Source organism: Ambystoma mexicanum, chromosome 12 (assembly GCF_040938575.1).
Source record: "Ambystoma mexicanum isolate Mex_15411 chromosome 12, UKY_AmexF1_1, whole genome shotgun sequence".
Taxonomy (NCBI): domain Eukaryota; kingdom Metazoa; phylum Chordata; class Amphibia; order Caudata; family Ambystomatidae; genus Ambystoma; species Ambystoma mexicanum.
Genome location: NC_090936.1, coordinates 322,017,471 through 322,038,788, shown reverse-complemented (window position 1 = coordinate 322,038,788; position 21,318 = coordinate 322,017,471).

Below are 21,318 nucleotides of genomic sequence, written 5' to 3'. Positions count from 1 at the left end.
AGACCCTTCCTATACTATGAGACTTGATATCTCAATGCTTTTAATACCAAACGTGAGACCCGTAATATAACATGAGATGTGATATCCAAATCCTTCCCCTTCCAAACCTTAGACCCTTCCTTTATCATGAGATGTGATATCCAACTCCTTCCCATTCCAATCCTGAGACCCTTCCGATATCATGAGATGTGATATCTCAAAGCTTCTAATATCAAACTTGAGACCCTCCCTATAGCATGAGATGTGATATCCAATTCCTTCCCATTCCAATCCTGAGACCCTTCCTATAGCATGAGATGTGATATCTCAATGCTTCTAATACCAAACCTGAGACCCTTCCTATAACATGAGATGGGAATATCCAACTCCTTCCCATTCCAATCCTGAGACCCTTCCGATAGCAGAGATGTGATATCTCAATGCTTATACCAAACCTGAGATCCTTCCTATAACATTAGATGTGATATCCAACTCCTTCCCATTCCAATCCTGAGACACTTCCTATAGCATGAGATGTGATATCTCACTGCTTATACCAAACCTGAGACCCTTCCCATAGCATGAGATGTGATATCCAACTCCTTCCCATTCCAATCCTCAGACCCTTCCTATAGCATGAGATGTGATATCTCAATGCTTCTAATATCAAACTTGAGACCCTACCTATAGCATGAGATGTGATATCCAAGTCCTTCCCATTCCAATCCTGAGACACTTCCTATAGCATGAGATGTGATATCCAACTCCTTCCCATTCCAATCCTGAGACCCTTCCGATAGCATGAGATATGATATCTCAATACTTCTAATACCAAACGTGAGATCCTTCCGATAACATGAGATGTGATATCCAAATCCTTCCCCTTCCAAACCTGAGACCCTCCCTTTAGCATGAGATGTGATATCCAACTCCTTCCCATTCCAATCCTGAGACCCTTCTGATAGCATGAGATGTGATATCTCAATGCTTCTAATACCAGACCTGAGATCCTTCCGATATCATGAGATGTGATATCTCAATGCTTCTAATACCAAACCTGAGATCCTTCCTATAACATGAGATGTGATATCCAAATCCTTCCCTTTCCAAACCTGAGAGCCTTCCTATAGCATGAGATGTGATATCCAAGTCCTTCCCATTCCAATCCTGAGACCCTTCCTATAGCTTGAGATGTGATATCCAACTCCTTCCCATTCCAATTCTGAGACCCTTCCTATACTCTGAGACTTGATATCTCAATGCTTCTAATACCAAACCTGAGACCCGTAATATAACATGAGATGTGATATCCAAATCCTTCCCCTTCCAAACCTTAGACCCTTCCTTTATCATGAGATGTGATATCCAACTCCTTCCCATTCCAATCCTGAGACCCTTCCGATATCATGAGATGTGATATCTCAAAGCTTCTAATATCAAGCTTGAGACCCTCCCTATAGCATGAGATGTGATATCCAAGTCCTTCCCATTCCAATCCTGAGACCCTTCCTATAGCATGAGATGTGATATCTCAATGCTTCTAATACCAAACCTGAGACCCTTACTATAACATGAGATGGGAATATCCAACTCCTTCCCATTCCAATCCTGAGACCCTTCCGATAGCAGAGATGTGATATCTCAATGCTTATACCAAACCTGAGACCCTTCCTATGGCATGAGATGTGATATCCAACTCCTTGCCATTCAAATCCTGAGACCCTTCCTATAGCATGAGAAGGGATATCCAACTCCTTCCCAATCCAATCCTGAGACCCTTCCGATAGCAGAGACGTGATATCTCAATGCTTCTACCAAACCTGAGACCCTTCCTTTAGCATGAGATGTGATATCCAAATCCTTCACATTCCAATCCTGAGACCCTTCCTATAGCATGAGATGTGATATCTCAATGCTTCTAATACCAAACCTGAGATCCTTCCTATAACATGAGATGTGATATCCAATTCCTTCCCATTCCAAACCTGAGACCCTTCCTATTGGATGAGTTGTGATATCCAACTCCTTCCCATTCCAATCCTGAGACCCTTCCTATAGCATGAGATGTGATGTCTCAATGCTTCTAATACCAAACCTGAGATCCTTCCTATAACATGAGATGTGATATCCAACTCCTTCCATTCCAATCCTGAGACCCGTCCTATAGCATGAGATGTGATATCTCAATGCTTATACCAAACCTGAGACCCTTCCTATAGCATGAGATGTGATATCCAACTACTTCCCATTCCAATCCTGAGACCCTTCCAACAGCATGAGATGTGATATCTCAATGCTTCTAATACCAAACCTGAGATCCTTCCTCTAACATGAAATGTGATATCCAACTCCTTCCCTTTCCAAACCTAAGAGCCTATCTATAGCATGAGATGTGATATCCAGGTCCTTCCCATTCCAATCCTTAGACCCTTCCTACAGCATGCAATATGATATCTCAATGATTCTAATAACAAACCTGAGACCCGTCCTATAGCATGAGATATGATATCCAAGTCCTTCCCATTCCAATCCTGAGACCCTTCCTATAACATGAAATGTGATATCCAACTCCTTCCCATTCCAACCTGAGACCCTTCCTATAGCATGAGATGGGATATCCAACTTCTTCCAAATCCAATACTGATACCCTTCCGATAGCATGAGATGTGATATCCCAATGCTTCTACCAAACCTGAGACCCAAACTATGGCATGAGATGTGATATCAAACTCCTTCCCATTCCAATCCTGAGACCCTTCCTATAGCTTGAGGTGTGATATCCAACTCCTTCCCATTCCAATTCTGAGACCCTTCTTATACCATGAGACTTGATATCTCAATGCTTCTAATACCAAACCTGAGACCCGTCCTATAACATGAGATGTGATATCCAAATCCTTCCCCTTCCAAACCTTAGACCCTTCCTTTATCATGAGATGTGATATCCAACTCCTTCCCATTCCAATCCTGAGACCCTTCCGATATCATGAGATTTGTTATCTCAATGCTTTTAATATCAAACTTGAGACCCTCCCTATAGCATGAGATGTGACATCCAAGTCCTCCCCATTCCAATCCTGAGACCCTCCCTATAGCATGAGATGTGACATCCAAGTCCTCCCCATTCCAAACCTGAGACCCTCCCTTTAGCATGAGATGTGATATCCAACTCCTTCCCATTCCATTCCTGAGACCCTTCTGATAGCATGAGATGTGATATCTCAATGCCTCTAATACCAAACCTGAGATCCTACCTCTAACATGAAATGTGATATCCAACTCTTTCCCCTTCCAAACCTGAGAGCCTTCCTATAGCATGAGATGTGATATCCAAGTCCTTCCCATTCCAATCCTGAGACCCTTCCTATAGCTTGAGATGTGATATCCAACTCCTTCCCATTCCAATTCTGAGACCCTTCCTATACTCTGAGACTTGATATCTCAATGCTTCTAATACCAAACCTGAGACCCGTAATATAACATGAGATGTGATATCCAAATCCTTCCCCTTCCAAACCTTAGACCCTTCCTTTATCATGAGATGTGATATCCAACTCCTTCCCATTCCAATCCTGAGACCCTTCCGATATCATGAGATTTGTTATCTCAATGCTTCTAATATCAAACTTGAGACCCTCCCTATAGCATGAGATGTGACATCCAAGTCCTCCCCATTCCAATCCTGAGACCCTTCCTATAGCATGAGATGTGATATCTCAATGCTTCTAATACCAAACCTGAGACCCTTCCTATAACATGAGATGTCATATACAACTCCTTCCCAATCCAATCCTGAGACCCTTCCTATAGCATGAGATGTGATATCTCAATGCTTATACCAAATCTGAGACCCTTCCTATAGCATGAGATGTGATATCCAACTCCTTCCCATTCCAATCCTGAGACCCTTCCTATAGCATGAGATGTGATGTCTCAATGCTTCTAATACCAAACCTGAGATCCTTCCAATAACATGAGATGTGATATCCAACTCCTTCCCATTCCAATCCTGAGACCCTTATGATAGCATGAGATGTGATATCTCAATGCCTCTAATACCAAACCTGAGATACTTCCGATAGCATGAGATGTGATATCTCAATGCTTCTAATACCAAACCTGAGATCCTTCCTATAACATGAGATGTGATTTCCAAATCCTTCCCCTTCCAAACCTGAGACCCTCCATTTAGCATGCGATGTGATATACAACTCCTTCCCATTCCAATCCTGAGTCCCTTCTGATAGCATGAGATGTGATATCTCAATTCCTCTAATACCAAACCTGAGATCCTATCTCTAACATGAAATGTGATATCCATCTCATTCCCTTTCCAAACCTGAGGCCCTGCCTATAGCATGAGATGTGATATCCAAGTCCTTCCCATTCCAATCCTGAGACCCTTCCTATAGCATGTGATGTGATATCTCAATGCTTATACCAAACCTGAGACCCTTCCTATGGCATGAGATGTCATATACAACTCCTTCCCATTCCAATCCTGAGACCCTTCCTATAGCATGAGATGTGATATCTCAATGCTTATACCAAACCTGAGACCCTTCCTATAGCATGAGATGTGATATCCAACTTCTTCCCATTCCAATCCTGAGACCCTTCCTATAACATGAGATGTGATGTCTCAATGCTTCTAATACCAAACCTGGGATATTTCCTATAACATGAGATGTGATATCCAACTCCTTCCCATTCCAATCCTGAGACCCGTCCTATAGCATGAGATGTGATATCTCAAGGCCTCTAATACCAAACCTGAGATCCTTCCTCTAACATGAAATGTGATATCCAACGCCTTCCCCTTGCAAACCTGAGAGCCTTCTTATAGCATGAGATATGATATCCAAGTCCTTCCCATTCCAATCCTGAGACCCTTCCTATAACATGAAATGTGATATCCAACATCTTCCCATTCCAACCTGAGACCCTTCCTATAGCATGAGATGGGATATCCAACTTCTTCCAAATCCAATACTGATACCCTTCCGATAGCATGAGATGTGGTATCCCAATGCTTCTACCAAACCTGAGACCCATACTATGGCATGAGATGTGATATCAAACTCCTTCCCATTCCAATCCTGAGACCCTTCCTATAGCTTGAGGTGTGATATCCAACTCCTTCCCATTCCAATTCTGAGACCCTTCTTATACCATGAGACTTGATATCTCAATGCTTCTAATACCAAACCTGAGACCCGTCCTATAACATGAGATGTGATATCCAAATCCTTCCCCTTCCAATCCTGAGACCCTTCCTTTAGCATGAGATGTGATATCTCAATGCTTATACCAAACCTGAGAGCCTACCTATAGCATGAGATGTGATATCCAAGTCCATCCCATTCCAATCCTTAGACCCTTCCTACAGCATGCGATGTGATATCTCAATGATTCTAATACCAAACCAGAGACTCTTCCTATAACATGAGATGGGATATCCAACTCCTTCCCATTCCAATCCTGAGCCGCTTCCGATAGCAGAGATGTGATATCTCAATGCTTATACCAAACCTGAGACCCTTCCTATAACATGAGATGTGATATCCAACTCCTTCCCGTTCCAAACCTGAGACACTAACTATAGCATATGTGATATCCAACTGCTTCCCATTCCAAACATGAGACCCTTCCTATAGCAAGAAAGTAATATCCAACTCCTACCCATTCCAATCCTGAGACCCTTCCTATAGCAAGAGATGTGATATCCAAATCCTTCCCATTCCAATCCTGAGGCCCTTCCTATAACATGAGATGTGATATCCAACTCCTTCCCATTCAAATCCTGAGACCCTTCCTATAGCATGAGAAGGGATATCCAACTCCTTCCCAATCCAATCCTGAGACCCTTCCGATAGCAGAGACGTGATATCTCAATGCTTCTACCAAACCCGAGACCCTTCCTTTAGCATGAGATGTGATATCCAAATCCTTCACATTCCAATCCTGAGACCCTTCCTATAGCATGAGATGTGATATCTCAATGCTTCTAATACCAAACCTGAGATCCTTCCTATAACATGAGATGTGATATCCAATTCCTTCCCATTCCAAACCTGAGACCCTTCCTATTGGATGAGATGTGATATCCAACTCCTTCCCATTCCAACCCTGAGACCCTTCCTATAGCATGAGATGTGATGTCTCAATGCTTCTAATACCAAACCTGAGATCCTTCCTATAACATGAGATGTGATATCCAACTCCTTCCATTCCAATCCTGAGACCCGTCCTATAGCATGAGATGTGATATCTCAATGCTTATACCAAACCTGAGACCCTTCCTATAGCATGAGATGTGATATCCAACTACTTCCCATTCCAATCCTGAGACCCTTCCTATAGCATGAGATGTGATATCTCAATGCTTCTAATACCAAACCTGAGATCCTTCCTCTAACATGAAATGTGATATCCAACTCCTTCCCTTTCCAAACCTAAGAGCCTATCTATAGCATGAGATGTGATATCCAAGTCCTTCCCATTCCAATCCTTAGACCCTTCCTACAGCATGCAATATGATATCTCAATGATTCTAATAACAAACCTGAGACCCGTCCTATAGCATGAGATATGATATCCAACTCCTTCCCATTCCAATCCTGAGACACTTCCGATAGCAGAGATGTGATATCTCAATGCTTATACCAAACCTGAGACCCTTCCTATAACATGAGATGTGATATCCAAATCCTTCCCGTTCCAAACCTGAGACCCTTCCTTTAGCATGAGATGTGATATCCAGCTCCTTCCCATTCCAATCCTGAGACACTTCCGATAGCATGAGATGTGATATCTCAATGCTTCTAATATCAAAACTGAGACCCTACCTATAGCATGATATGTGATATCTAAGTCCTTCCCATTCCAATCCTGAGACACTCCCTATAGCATGAGATGTGATATCCAACTCTTTCCCATTCCAATCCTGAGACCCTTCCTATAGCATGAGATATGATATCTCAATACTTCTAATACCAAACGTGAGATCCTTCCGATAACATGAGATGTGATATCCAAATCCTTCCCCTTCCAAACCTGAGACCCTCCCTTTAGCATGAGATGTGATATCCAACTCTTTCCCATTCCAATCCTGAGACCCTTCTGATAGCATGAGATGTGGTATCTCAATGCTTCTAATACCAAACCTGAGATCCTTCCGATAGCATGAGATGTGATATCTCAATGCTTCTAATAACAAACCTGAGATCCTTCCTATAACATGAGATGTGATATCCAAATCCTTCCCCTTCCAAACCTGAGACCCACCCTTTAGCATGAGATGTGATATCCAACTCCTTCCCATTCCATTCCTGAGACCCTTCTGATAGCATGAGATGTGATATCTCAATGCCTCTAATACCAAACCTGAGATCCTACCTCTAACATGAAATGTGATATCCAACTCTTTCCCCTTCCAAACCTGAGACCCTTCCTATAGCATGAGATGTGATATCCAAGTCCTTCCCATTCCAATCCTGAGACCCTTCCTATAGCTTGAGATGTGATATCCAACTCCTTCCCATTCCAATTCTGAGACCCTTCCTATACTCTGAGACTTAATATCTCAATGCTTCTAATACCAAACCTGAGACCCGTAATATAACATGAGATGTGATATCCAAATCCTTCCGCTTCCAAACCTTAGACCCTTCCTTTATCATGAGATGTGATATCCAACTCCTTCCCATTCCAATCCTGAGACCCTTCCGATATCATGAGATGTGATATCTCAAAGCTTCTAATATCAAACTTGAGACCCTCCCTATAGCATGAGATGTGATATCCAAGTCCTTCCCATTCCAATCCTGAGACCCTTCCTATAGCATGAGATGTGATATCTCAATGCTTATACCAAACCTGAGAGCCTACCAATAGCATGAGATGTGATATCCAACTCCTTCCCATTCCAATCCTGAGACCCTTATGATAGCATGAGATGTGATATCTCAATGCCTCTTATACCAAACCTGAGATCCTTCCGATAGCATGAGATGGGATATCCAACTCCTTCCCATTCCAATCCTGAGCCGCTTCCGATAGCAGAGATGTGATATCTCAATGCTTATACCAAACCTGAGACTCTTCCTATAACATGAGATGTGATATCCAACTCCTTCCCGTTCCAAACCTGAGACACTAACTATAGCATATGTGATATCCAACTCCTTCCCATTCCAAACATGAGACCCTTCCTATAGCAAGAAAGTAATATCCAACTCCTACCCATTCCAATCCTGAGACCCTTCCTATAGCAAGAGATGTGATATCCAAATCCTTCCCATTCCAATCCTGAGACCCTTCCTATAACATGAGATGTGATATCCAACTCCTTCCCATTCCAACCTGAGACACTTCCTATAGCATGAGAAGGGATATCCAACTCCTTCCGAATACAATCCTGAGACCCTTCCGATAGCAGAGATGTGATATCTCAATGCTTATACCAAACCTGAGACCCTTCCTATGGCATGAGATGTGAAATCCAACTCCTTGCCATTCAAATCCTGAGACCCTTCCTATAGCATGAGAAGGGATATCCAACTCCTTCCCAATCCAATCCTGAGACCCTTCCGATAGCAGAGATGTGATATCTCAATGCTTAAACCAAACCTGAGACCCTTCCTATGGCATGAGATGTGATATCCAACTCCTTGCCATTCAAATCCTGAGACCCTTCCGATAGCAGAGACGTGATATCTCAATGCTTCTACCAAACCTGAGACCCTTCCTTTAGCATGAGATGTGATATCCAAATCCTTCACATTCCAATCCTGAGACCCTTCCTATAGCATAAGATGTGATATCTCAATGCTTCTAATACCAAACCTGAGATCCTTCCTATAACATGAGATATGATATCCAATTCCTTCCCATTCCAAACCTGAGACCCTTCCTATTGGATGAGATGTGATATCCAACTCCTTCCCATTCCAACCCTGAGACCCTTCCTATAGCATGAGATGTGATGTCTCAAAGCTTCTAATACCAAACCTGAGATCCTTCCTATAACATGAGATGTGATATCCAACTCCTTCCATTCCAATCCTGAGACCCATCCTATAGCATGAGATGTGATATCTCAATGCTTATACCAAACCTGAGACCCTTCCTATAGCATGAGATGTGATATCCAACTGCTTCCCATTCCAATCCTGAGACCCTTCCTATAGCATGAGATGTGATATCTCAATGCTTCTAATACCAAACCTGAGATCCTTCCTCTAACATGAAATGTGATATCCAACTCCTTCCCTTTCCAAACCTAAGAGCCTATCTATAGCATGAGATGTGATATCCAAGTCCTTCACATTCCAACCCTTAGACCCTTCCTACAGCATGCAATATGATATCTCAATGATTCTAATAACAAACCTGAGACCCGTCCTATAACATGAGATGGGATATCCAACTCCTTCCCATTCCAATCCTGAGACACTTCCGATAGCAGAGATGTGATATCTCAATGCTTATACCAAACCTGAGACCCTTCCTATAACATGAGATGTGATATCCAAATCCTTCCCGTTCCAAACCTGAGACCCTTCCTTTAGCATGAGATGTGATATCCAGCTCCTTCCCATTCCAATCCTGAGACACTTCCGATAGCATGAGATGTGATATCTCAATGCTTCTAATATCAAAACTGAGACCCTCCCTATAGCATGATATGTGATATCTAAGTCCTTCCCATTCCAATCCTGAGACACTCCCTATAGCATGAGATGTGATATCCAACTCTTTCCCATTCCAATCCTGAGACCCTTCCTATAGCATGAGATATGATATCTCAATACTTCTAATACCAAACGTGAGATCCTTCCGATAACATGAGATGTGATATCCAAATCCTTCCCCTTCCAAACCTGAGACCCTCCCTTTAGCATGAGATGTGATATCCAACTCTTTCCCATTCCAATCCTGAGACCCTTCTGATAGCATGAGATGTGATATCTCAATGCTTCTAATACCAAACCTGAGATCCTTCCGATAGCATGAGATGTGATATCTCAATGCTTCTAATACCAAACCTGAGATCCTTCCTATAACATGAGATGTGATATCCAAATCCTTCCCCTTCCAAACCTGAGACCCACCTTTTAGCATGAGATGTGATATCCAACTCCTTCCCATTCCATTCCTGAGAACCTTCTGATAGCATGAGATGTGATATCTCAATGCCTCTAATACCAAACCTGAGATCCTACCTCTAACATGAAATGTGATATCCAACTCTTTCCCCTTCCAAACCTGAGAGCCTTCCTATAGCATGAGATGTGATATCCAAGTCCTTCCCATTCCAATCCTGAGACCCTTCCTATAGCTTGAGATGTGATATCCAACTCCTTCCCATTCCAATTCTGAGACCCTTCCTATACTCTGAGACTTAATATCTCAATGCTTCTAATACCAAACCTGAGACCCGTAATATAACATGAGATGTGATATCCAAATCCTTCCGCTTCCAAACCTTAGACCCTCCTTTATCATGAGATGTGATATCCAACTCCTTCCCATTCCAATCCTGAGACCCTTCCGATATCATGAGATGTGATATCTCAAAGCTTCTAATATCAAACTTGAGACCCTCCCTATAGCATGAGATGTGATATCCAAGTCCTTCCCATTCCAATCCTGAGACCCTTCCTATAGCATGAGATGTGATATCTCAATGCTTCTAATACCAAACCTGAGACCCTTCCTATAACATGAGATGGGAATATCCAACTCCTTCCCATTCCAATCCTGAGACCCTTCCGATAGCAGAGATGTGATATCTCAATGCTTATACCAAACCTGAGACCCTTCCTATGGCATGAGATGTGATATCCAACTCCTTGCCATTCAAATCCTGAGACCCTTCCTATAGCATGAGATGTGATATCTCAATGCTTCTAATACCAAACCTGAGATCCTTCCTATAACATGAGATGAGATATCCAATTCCTTCCCATTCCAAACCTGAGACCCTTCCTATTGGATGAGATGTGATATCCAACTCCTTCCCATTCCAACCCTGAGACCCTTCCTATAGCATGAGATGTGATCTCTCAATGCTTCTAATACCAAACCTGAGATCCTTCCTATAACATTAGATGTGATATCCAACTCCTTCCATTCCAATCCTGAGACCCGTCCTATAGCATGAGATGTGATATCTCAATGCTTATACCAAACCTGAGACCCTCTCTATAGCATGAGATGTGATATCCAACTACTTCCCATTCCAATCCTGAGACCCTTCCTATAGCATGAGATGTGATATCTCAATGCTTCTAATACCAAACCTGAGATCCTTCCTCTAACATGAAATGTGATATCCAACTCCTTCTCTTTCCAAACATAAGAGCCTATCTATAGCATGAGATGTGATATCCAAGTCCTTCCCATTCCAATCCTTAGACCCTTCCTACAGCATGCAATATGATATCGCAATGATTCTAATAACAAACCTGAGACCCGTCCTATAGCATGAGATATGATATCCAAGTCCTTCCCATTCCAATCCTGAGACCCTTCCTATAACATGAAATGTGATATCCAACTCCTTCATATTCTAACCTGAGACCCTTACTATAGCATGAGATGGGATATCCAACTTCTTCCAAATCCAATACTGATACCCTTCCGATAGCATGAGATGTGATATCCCAATGCTTCTACCAAACCTGAGACGCATACTATGGCATGAGATGTGATATCAAACTCCTTCCCATTCCAATCCTGAGACCCTTCCTATAGCTTGAGGTGTGATATCCAACTCCTTCCCATTCCAATTCTGAGACCCTTCTTATACCATGAGACTTGATATCTCAATGCTTCTAATACCAAACCTGAGACCCGTCCTATAACATGAGATGTGATATCCAAATCCTTCACCTTCCAAACCTTAGACCCTTCCTTTATCATGAGATGTGATATCCAACTCCTTCCCATTCCAATCCTGAGACCCTTCCGATATCATGAGATTTGTTATCTCAATGATTCTAATATCAAACTTGAGACCCTCCCTATAGCATGAGATGTGACATCCAAGTCCTCCCCATTCCAATCCTGAGACCCTTCCTATAGCATGAGATGTGATATCTCTATGCTTCTAATACCAAACCTGAGACCCTTCCTATAACATGAGATGGGATATCCAACTCCTTCCCATTCCAATCCTGAGACCCTTCCGATAGCAGAGATGTGATATCTCAATGCTTATACCAAACCTGAGAACCTTCCTATGGCCTGAGATGTCATATACAACTCCTTCCCATTCCAATCCTGAGACCCTTCCTTTAGCATGAGATGTGATATCTCAATGCTTATACCAAATCTGAGACCCTTCCTATAGCATGAGATGTGATATCCAATTCCTTCCCATTCCAATCCTGAGACCCTTCCTATAGCATGAGATGTGATATCTCAATGCTTATACCAAACCTGAGAGCCTACCTATAGCATGAGATGTGATATCCAAGTCCATCCCATTCCAATCCTTAGACCCTTCCTACAGCATGCGATGTGATATCTCAATGATTCTAATACCAAACCAGAGACTCTTCCTATAACATGAGATGGGATATCCAACTCCTTCCCATTCCAATCATGAGCCGCTTCCGATAGCAGAGATGTGATATCTCAATGCTTATACCAAACCTGAGACCCTTCCTATAACATGAGATGTGATATCCAACTCCTTCCCGTTCCAAACCTGAGACACTAACTATAGCATATGTGATATCCAACTCCTTCCCATTCCAAACATGAGACCCTTCCTATAGCAAGAAAGTAATATCCAACTCCTACCCATTCCAATCCTGAGACCCTTCCTATAGCAAGAGATGTGTTATCCAAATCCTTCCCATTCCAATCCTGAGACCCTTCCTATAACATGAGATGTGATATCCAACTCCTTCCCATTCCAACCTGAGACACTTCCTATAGCATGAGAAGGGATATCCAACTCCTTCCCAATCCAATCCTGAGACCCTTCCGATAGCAGAGATGTGATATCTCAATGCTTATACCAAAGCTGAGACCCTTCCTATGGCATGAGATGTGATATCCAACTCCTTGCCATTCAAATCCTGAGACCCTTCCTATAGCATGAGATGTGATATCTCTATGCTTCTAATACCAAACCTGAGACCCTTCCTATAACATGAGATGGGATATCCAACTCCTTCCCATTCCAATCCTGAGACCCTTCCGATAGCAGAGATGTGATATCTCAATGCTTATACCAAACCTGAGAACCTTCCTATGGCCTGAGATGTCATATACAACTCCTTCCCATTCCAATCCTGAGACCCTTCCTTTAGCAGGAGATGTGATATCTCAATGCTTATACCAAATCTGAGACCCTTCCTATAGCATGAGATGTGATATCCAATTCCTTCCCATTCCAATCCTGAGACCCTTCCTATAGCATGAGATGTGATATCTCAATGCTTATATACCAAACCTGAGAGCCTACCTATAGCATGAGATGTGATATCGAAGTCCATCCCATTCCAATCCTTAGACCCTTCCTACAGCATGCGATGTGATATCTCAATGATTCTAATACCAAACCAGAGACTCTTCCTATAACATGAGATGGGATATCCAACTCCTTCCCATTCCAATCCTGAGCCGCTTCCGATAGCAGAGATGTGATATCTCAATGCTTATACCAAACCTGAGACCCTTCCTATAACATGAGATGTGATATCCAACTCCTTCCCGTTCCAAACCTGAGACACTAACTATAGCATATGTGATATCCAACTCCTTCCCATTCCAAACATGAGACCCTTCCTATAGCAAGAAAGTAATATCCAACTCCTACCCATTCCAATCCTGAGACCCTTCCTATAGCAAGAGATGTGATATCCAAATCCTTCCCATTCCAATCCTGAGACCCTTCCTATAACATGAGATGTGATATCCAACTCCTTCCCATTCCAACCTGAGACACTTCCTATAGCATGAGAAGGGATATCCAACTCCTTCCCAATCCAATCCTGAGACCCTTCCGATAGCAGAGATGTGATATCTCAATGCTTATACCAAACCTGAGACCCTTCCTATGGCATGAGATGTGATATCCAACTCCTTCCCAATCCAATCCTGAGACCCTTCCGATAGCAGAGACGTGATATCTCAATGCTTCTACCAAACCTGAGACCCTTCCTTTAGCATGAGATGTGATATCCAAATCCTTCACATTCCAATCCTGAGACCCTTCCTATAGCATGAGATGCGACATCTCAATGCTTCTAATACCAAACCTGAGATCCTTCCTATAACATGAGATGTGATATCCAATTCCTTCCCATTCCAAACCTGAGACCCTTCCTATTGGATGAGATGTGATATCCAACTCCTTCCCATTCCAACCCTGAGACCCTTCCTATAGCATGAGATGTGATGTCTCAATGCTTCTAATACCAAACCTGAGATCCTTCCTATAACATGAGATGTGATATCCAACTCCTTCCATTCCAATCCTGAGACCCGTCCTATAGCATGAGATGTGATATCTCAATGCTTATACCAAACCTGAGACCCTTCCTATAGCATGAGATGTGATATCCAACTGCTTCCCATTCCAATCCTGAGACCCTTCCTATAGCATGAGATGTGATATCTCAATGCTTCTAACACCAAACCTGAGATCCTTCCTCTAACATGAAATGTGATATCCAACTCCTTCCATTTCCAAACCTAAGAGCCTATCTATAGCATGAGATGTGATATCCAAGTCCTTCCCATTCCAACCCTTAGACCCTTCCTACAGCATGCAATATGATATCTCAATGATTCTAATAACAAACCTGAGACCCGTCCTATAACATGAGATGGGATATCCAACTCCTTCCCATTCCAATCCTGAGACACTTCCGATAGCAGAGATGTGATATCTCAATGCTTATACCAAACCTGAGACCCTTCCTATAACATGAGATGTGATATCCAAATCCTTCCCGTTCCAAACCTGAGACCCTTCCTTTAGCATGAGATGTGATATCCAGCACCTTCCCATTCCAATCCTGAGACACTTCCGATAGCATGAGATGTGATATCTCAATGCTTCTAATATCAAAACTGAGACCCTCCCTATAGCATGATATGTGATATCTAAGTCCTTCCCATTCCAATCCTGAGACCCTCCCTATAGCATGAGATGTGATATCCAACTCCTTCCCATTCCAATCCTGAGACCCTTCCTATAGCATGAGATATGATATCTCAATACTTCTAATACCAAACGTGAGATCCTTCCGATAACATGAGATGTGATATCCAAATCCTTCCCCTTCCAAACCTGAGACCCTCCCTTTAGCATGAGATGTGATATCCAACTCCTTCCTATTCCAATCCTGAGACTCTTCTGATAGCATGAGATGTGATATCTCAATGCTTCTAATACCAAACCTGATATCCTTCCGATAGCATGAGATGTGATATCTCAATGCTTCTAATACCAAACCTGAGATCCTTCCTATAACATGAGATGTGATATCCAAATCCTTCCCCTTCCAAACCTGAGACCTTCCCTTTAGCATGAGATGTGATATCCAACTCCTACCCATTCCATTCCTGAGACCCTTCTGATAGCATGAGATGTGATATCTCAATGCCTCTAATACCAAACCTGAGATCCTACCTCTAACATGAAATGTGATATCCAACTCTTTCCCCTTCCAAACCTGAGAGCCTTCCTATAGCATGAGATGTGATATCCAAGTCCTTCCCATTCCAATCCTGAGACCCTTCCTATAGCTTGAGATGTGATATCCAACTCCTTCCCATTCCAATTCTGAGACCCTTCCTATACTATGAGACTTGATATCCCAATGCTTCTAATACCAAACGTGAGACCCGTAATATAACATGAGATGTGATATCCAAATCCTTCCCCTTCCAAACCTTAGACCCTTCCTTTATCATGAGATGTGATATCCAACTCCTTCCCATTCCAATTCTGAGACCCTTCCGATATCATGAGATGTGATATCTCAAAGCTTCTAATATCAAACTTCAGACCCTCCCTATAGCATGAGATGTGATATCCAAGTCCTTCCCATTCCAATCCTGAGACCCTTCCTATAGCATGAGATGTGATATCTCAATGCTTCTAATACCAAACCTGAGACCCTTCCTATAACATGAGATGGGAATATCCAACTCCTTCCCATTCCAATCCTGAGACCCTTCCGATAGCAGAGATGTGATATCTCAATGCTTATACCAAACCTGAGATCCTTCCTATAACATTAGATGTGATATCCAACTCCTTCCCATTCCAATCCTGAGACACTTCCTATAGCATGAGATGTGATATCTCACTGCTTATACCAAACCTGAGACCCTTCCCATAGCATGAGTTGTGATATCCAACTCCTTCCCATTCCAATCCTCAGACCCTTCCTATAGCATGAGATGTGATATCTCAATGCTTCTAATATCAAACTTGAGATCCTTCCGATATCATGAGATGTGATATCCAAGTCCTTCCCATTCCAATCCTGAGACACTTCCTATAGCATGAGATGTGATATCCAACTCCTTCCCATTCCAATCCTGAGACCCTTCCTATAGCATGAGATATGATATCTCAATACTTCTAATACCAAACGTGAGATCCTTCCGATAACATGAGATGTGATATCCAAATCCTTCCCCTTCCAAACCTGAGACCCTCCCTTTAGCATGAGATGTGATATCCAACTCCTTCCCATTCCAATCCTGAGACCCTTCTGATAGCATGAGATGTGATATCTCAATGCTTCTAATACCAAACCTGAGATCCTTCCGATATCATGAGATGTGATATCTCAATGCTTCTAATACCAAACCTGAGATCCTTCCTATAACATGAGATGTGATATCCAAATCCTTCCCTTTCCAAACCTGAGAGCCTTCCTATAGCATGAGATGTGATATGCAAGTCCTTCCCATTCCAATCCTGAGACCCTTCCTATAGCTTGAGATGTGATATCCAACTCCTTCCCATTCCAATTCTGAGACCCTTCCGATATCATGAGATGTGATATCTCAAAGCTTCTAATATCAAACTTGAGACCCTCCTTATAGCATGAGATGTGATATCCAAGTCCTTCCCATTCCAATCCTGAGACCCTTCCTATAGCATGAGATGTGATATCTCAATGCTTCTAATACCAAACCTGAGACCCGTAATATAACATGAGATGTGATATCCAAATCCTTCCCCTTCCAAACCTTAGACCCTTCCTTTGTCATGAGATGTGATATCCAACTCCTTCCCATTCCAATCCTGAGACCCTTCCGATATCATGAGATGTGATATCTCAAAGCTTCTAATATCAAACTTGAGACCCTCCTTATAGCATGAGATGTGATATCCAAGTCCTTCCCATTCCAATCCTGAGACCCTTCCTATAGCATGAGATGTGATATCTCAATGCTTATACCAAACCTGAGACCCTTCCTATGGCATGAGATGTGATATCCAACTCCTTGCCATTCAAATCCTGAGACCCTTCCTATAGCATGAGAAGGGATATCCAACTCCTTCCCAATCCAATCCTGAGACCCTTCCGATAGCATGAGATGTGATGTCTCAATGCTTCTAATACCAAACCTGAGATCCTTCCTATAACATGAGATGTGATATCCAACTCCTTCCATTCCAATCCTGAGACCCGTCCTATAGCATGAGATGTGATATCTCAATGCTTCTACCAAACCTGAGACCCTTCCTTTAGCATGATATGTGATATCCAAATCCTTCACATTCCAATCCTGAGACCCTTCCTATAGCATGAGATGTGATATCTCAATGCTTCTAATACCAAACCTGAGATCCTTCCTATAACATGAGATGTGATATCCAATTCCTTCCCATTCCAAACCTGAGACCCTTCCTATTGGATGAGTTGTGATATCCAACTCCTTCCCATTCCAACCCTGAGACCCTTCCTATAGCATGAGATGTGATGTCTCAATGCTTCTAATACCAAACCTGAGATCCTTCCTATAACATGAGATGTGATATCCAACTCCTTCCATTCCAATCCTGAGACCCGTCCTATAGCATGAGATGTGATATCTCAATGCGTATACCAAACCTGAGACCCTTCCTATAGCATGAGATGTGATATCCAACTACTTCCCATTCCAATCCTGAGACCCTTCCTATAGCATGAGATGTGATATCTCAATGCTTCTAATACCAAACCTGAGATCCTTCCTCTAACATGAAATGTGATATCCAACTCCTTCCCTTTCCAAACCTAAGAGCCTATCTATAGCATGAGATGTGATATCCAGGTCCTTCCCATTCCAATCCTTTGGCCCTTCCTACAGCATGCAATATGATATCTCAATGATTCTAATAACAAACCTGAGACCCGTCCTATAGCATGAGATATGATATCCAAGTCCTTCCCATTCCAATCCTGAGACCCTTCCTATAACATGAAATGTGATATCCAACTCCTTCCCATTCCAACCTGAGACCCTTCCTATAGCATGAGATGGGATATCCAACTTCTTCCAAATCCAATACTGATACCCTTCCGATAGCATGAGATGTGATATCCCAATGCTTCTACCAAACCTGAGACCCATACTATGGCATGAGATGTGATATCAAACTCCTTCCCATTCCAATCCTGAGACCCTTCCTATAGCTTGAGGTGTGATATCCAACTCCTTCCCATTCCAATTCTGAGACCCTTCTTATACCATGAGACTTGATATCTCAATGCTTCTAATACCAAACCTGAGACCCGTCCTATAACATGAGATGTGATATCCAAATCCTTCCCCTTCCAAACCTTAGACCCTTCCTTTATCATGAGATGTGATATCCAAATCCTTCCCATTCCAATCCTGAGACCCTTCCGATATCATGAGATTTGTTATCTCAATGCTTCTAATATCAAACTTGAGACCCTCCCTATAGCATGAGATGTGACATCCAAGTCCTTCCCATTCCAATCCTGAGACCCTTCCTATAGCATGAGATGTGATATCTCTATGCTTCTAATACCAAACCTGAGACCCTTCCTATAACATGAGATGGGATATCCAACTCCTTCCCATTCGATTCCTGAGACCTTTCCGATAGCAGAGATGTGATATCTCAATGCTTATACCAAACCTGAGAACCTTCCTATGGCCTGAGATGTCATATACAACTCCTTCCCATTCCAATCCTGAGACCCTTCCTTTAGCATGAGATGTGATATCCAATTCCTTCCCATTCCAATCCTGAGACCCTTCCTATAGCATGAGATGTGATATCGCAATGCTTATACCAAACCTGAGAGCCTACCTATAGCATGAGATGTGATATCCAAGTCCATCCCATTCCAATCCTGAGACCCTTCCGATAGCAGAGACGTGATATCTCAATGCTTCTACCAAACCTGAGACCCTTCCTTTAGCATGCGATGTGATATCCAAATCCTTCACATTCCAATCCTGAGACCCTTCCTATAGCATGAGATGTGATATCTCAATGCTTCTAATACCAAACCTGAGATCCTTCCTATAACATGAGATGTGATATCCAATTCCTTCCAATTCCAAACCTGAGACCCTTCCTATTGGATGAGATGTGATATCCAACTCCTTCCCATTCCAACCCTGAGACCCTTCCTATAGCATGAGATGTGATGTCTCAATGCTTCTAATACCAAACCTGAGATCCTTCCTATAACATGAGATGTGATATCCAACTCCTTCCATTCCAATCCTGAGACCCGTCCTATAGCATGAGATGTGATATCTCAATGCTTATACCAAACCTGAAACCCTTCCTATGGCATGAGATGTGATATCCAACTGCTTCCCATTCCAATCCTGAGACCCTTCCTATAGCATGAGATGTGATATCTCAATGCTTCTAATACCAAACCTGAGATTGGAAGGGTCTCAGGATTGGAATGGGAAGGAGTTGGATATCCCATCTCATTATAGGAAGGGTCTCAGGTTTGGTATTAGAAGCATTGAGATATCACATCTCATGGTATAGGACGGGTCTCAGGATTGGAATGGGAAGGACATGGATATCACATCTCTTGTTATAGGAAGGGTCTCAGGTTTGGTATTAGAGGCATTGAGATATCACATCTCATGCTATCAGAAGGGTCTCAGGATTGGAATGGGAAGGAGTTGGATATCACATCTTATGCTAAAGGGAGGGTCCAGGTTTGGAAGGGGAAGGATTTGGATATCACATCTCATGTTATAAGAAGGAGCTCAGGTTTGGTATTAGAAGCATTGAGATATCACATCTCATGCTATCGGAAGGATCTCAGGTTTGGTATTAGAAGTATTGAGATATCACATCTCATGCTATCAGAAGGGTCTCAGGATTGGAATGGGAAGGAGTTGGATATCACATCTCATGCTAAAGGGAGGGTCTCAGGTTTGGAAGGGGAAGGATTTGGATATCACATCTCATGTTATCGGAAGGATCTCAGGTTTGGTATTAGAAGTATTGAGATAGCACATCTCATGCTATAGGAAGGGTCTCAGGATTGGAATGGGAAGGAGTTGGATATCACATCTCAAGCTATAGGAAGGGTCTCAGGTTTGGTATAAGCATTGAGATATCACATCACATGCTATAGGAAGGGTCTCACGATTGGAATGGGAAGGTGTTGTATATGACATCTCATGCCATAGGAAGGGTCTCAGGTTTGGTATAAGCATTGAGATATCACATCACATGCTATAGGAAGGGTCTCAGGATTGGAATGGGAAGGACTTGGATATCACATCTCATGCTATAGGCAGGGTCTCAGGTTTGGAAAGGGAAGGAGTTGGATATCACATTTCATGTTAGAGGTAGGATATCAGGTTTGGTATTAGAGGCATTGAGATATCATATCTCATGCTATCAGAAGGGTCTCAGGATTGGAATGGGAAGGAGTTCGATATCACATCTCATGCTAAAGGGAGGGTCTCAGGTTTGGAAGGGTAAGGATTTGGATATCACATCTCATGTTATAGGAAGGATCTCAGGTTTGATATTAGAGGCATTGAGATATCACATCTCATGCTATCATAAGGGTCTCAGGATTGGAATGGGAAGGATTTGGATATCACATCTCATGCTAAAGGGAGGGTCTCAGGTTTGGAAGGGGCAGAATTTGGATATCACATCACATGTTATAGGAAGGATCTCAGGTTTGGTATTAGAAGCATTGAGATATCACATCTCATGCTATCGGAAGGGTCTCAGGATTGGAATGGGAAGGAGTTGGAAATCACATCTCATGCTATAGGAAGGGTCTCAGGTTTGGAACGGGAAGGAGTTGGATATCACATCTCATGTTATAGGAAGAGTCT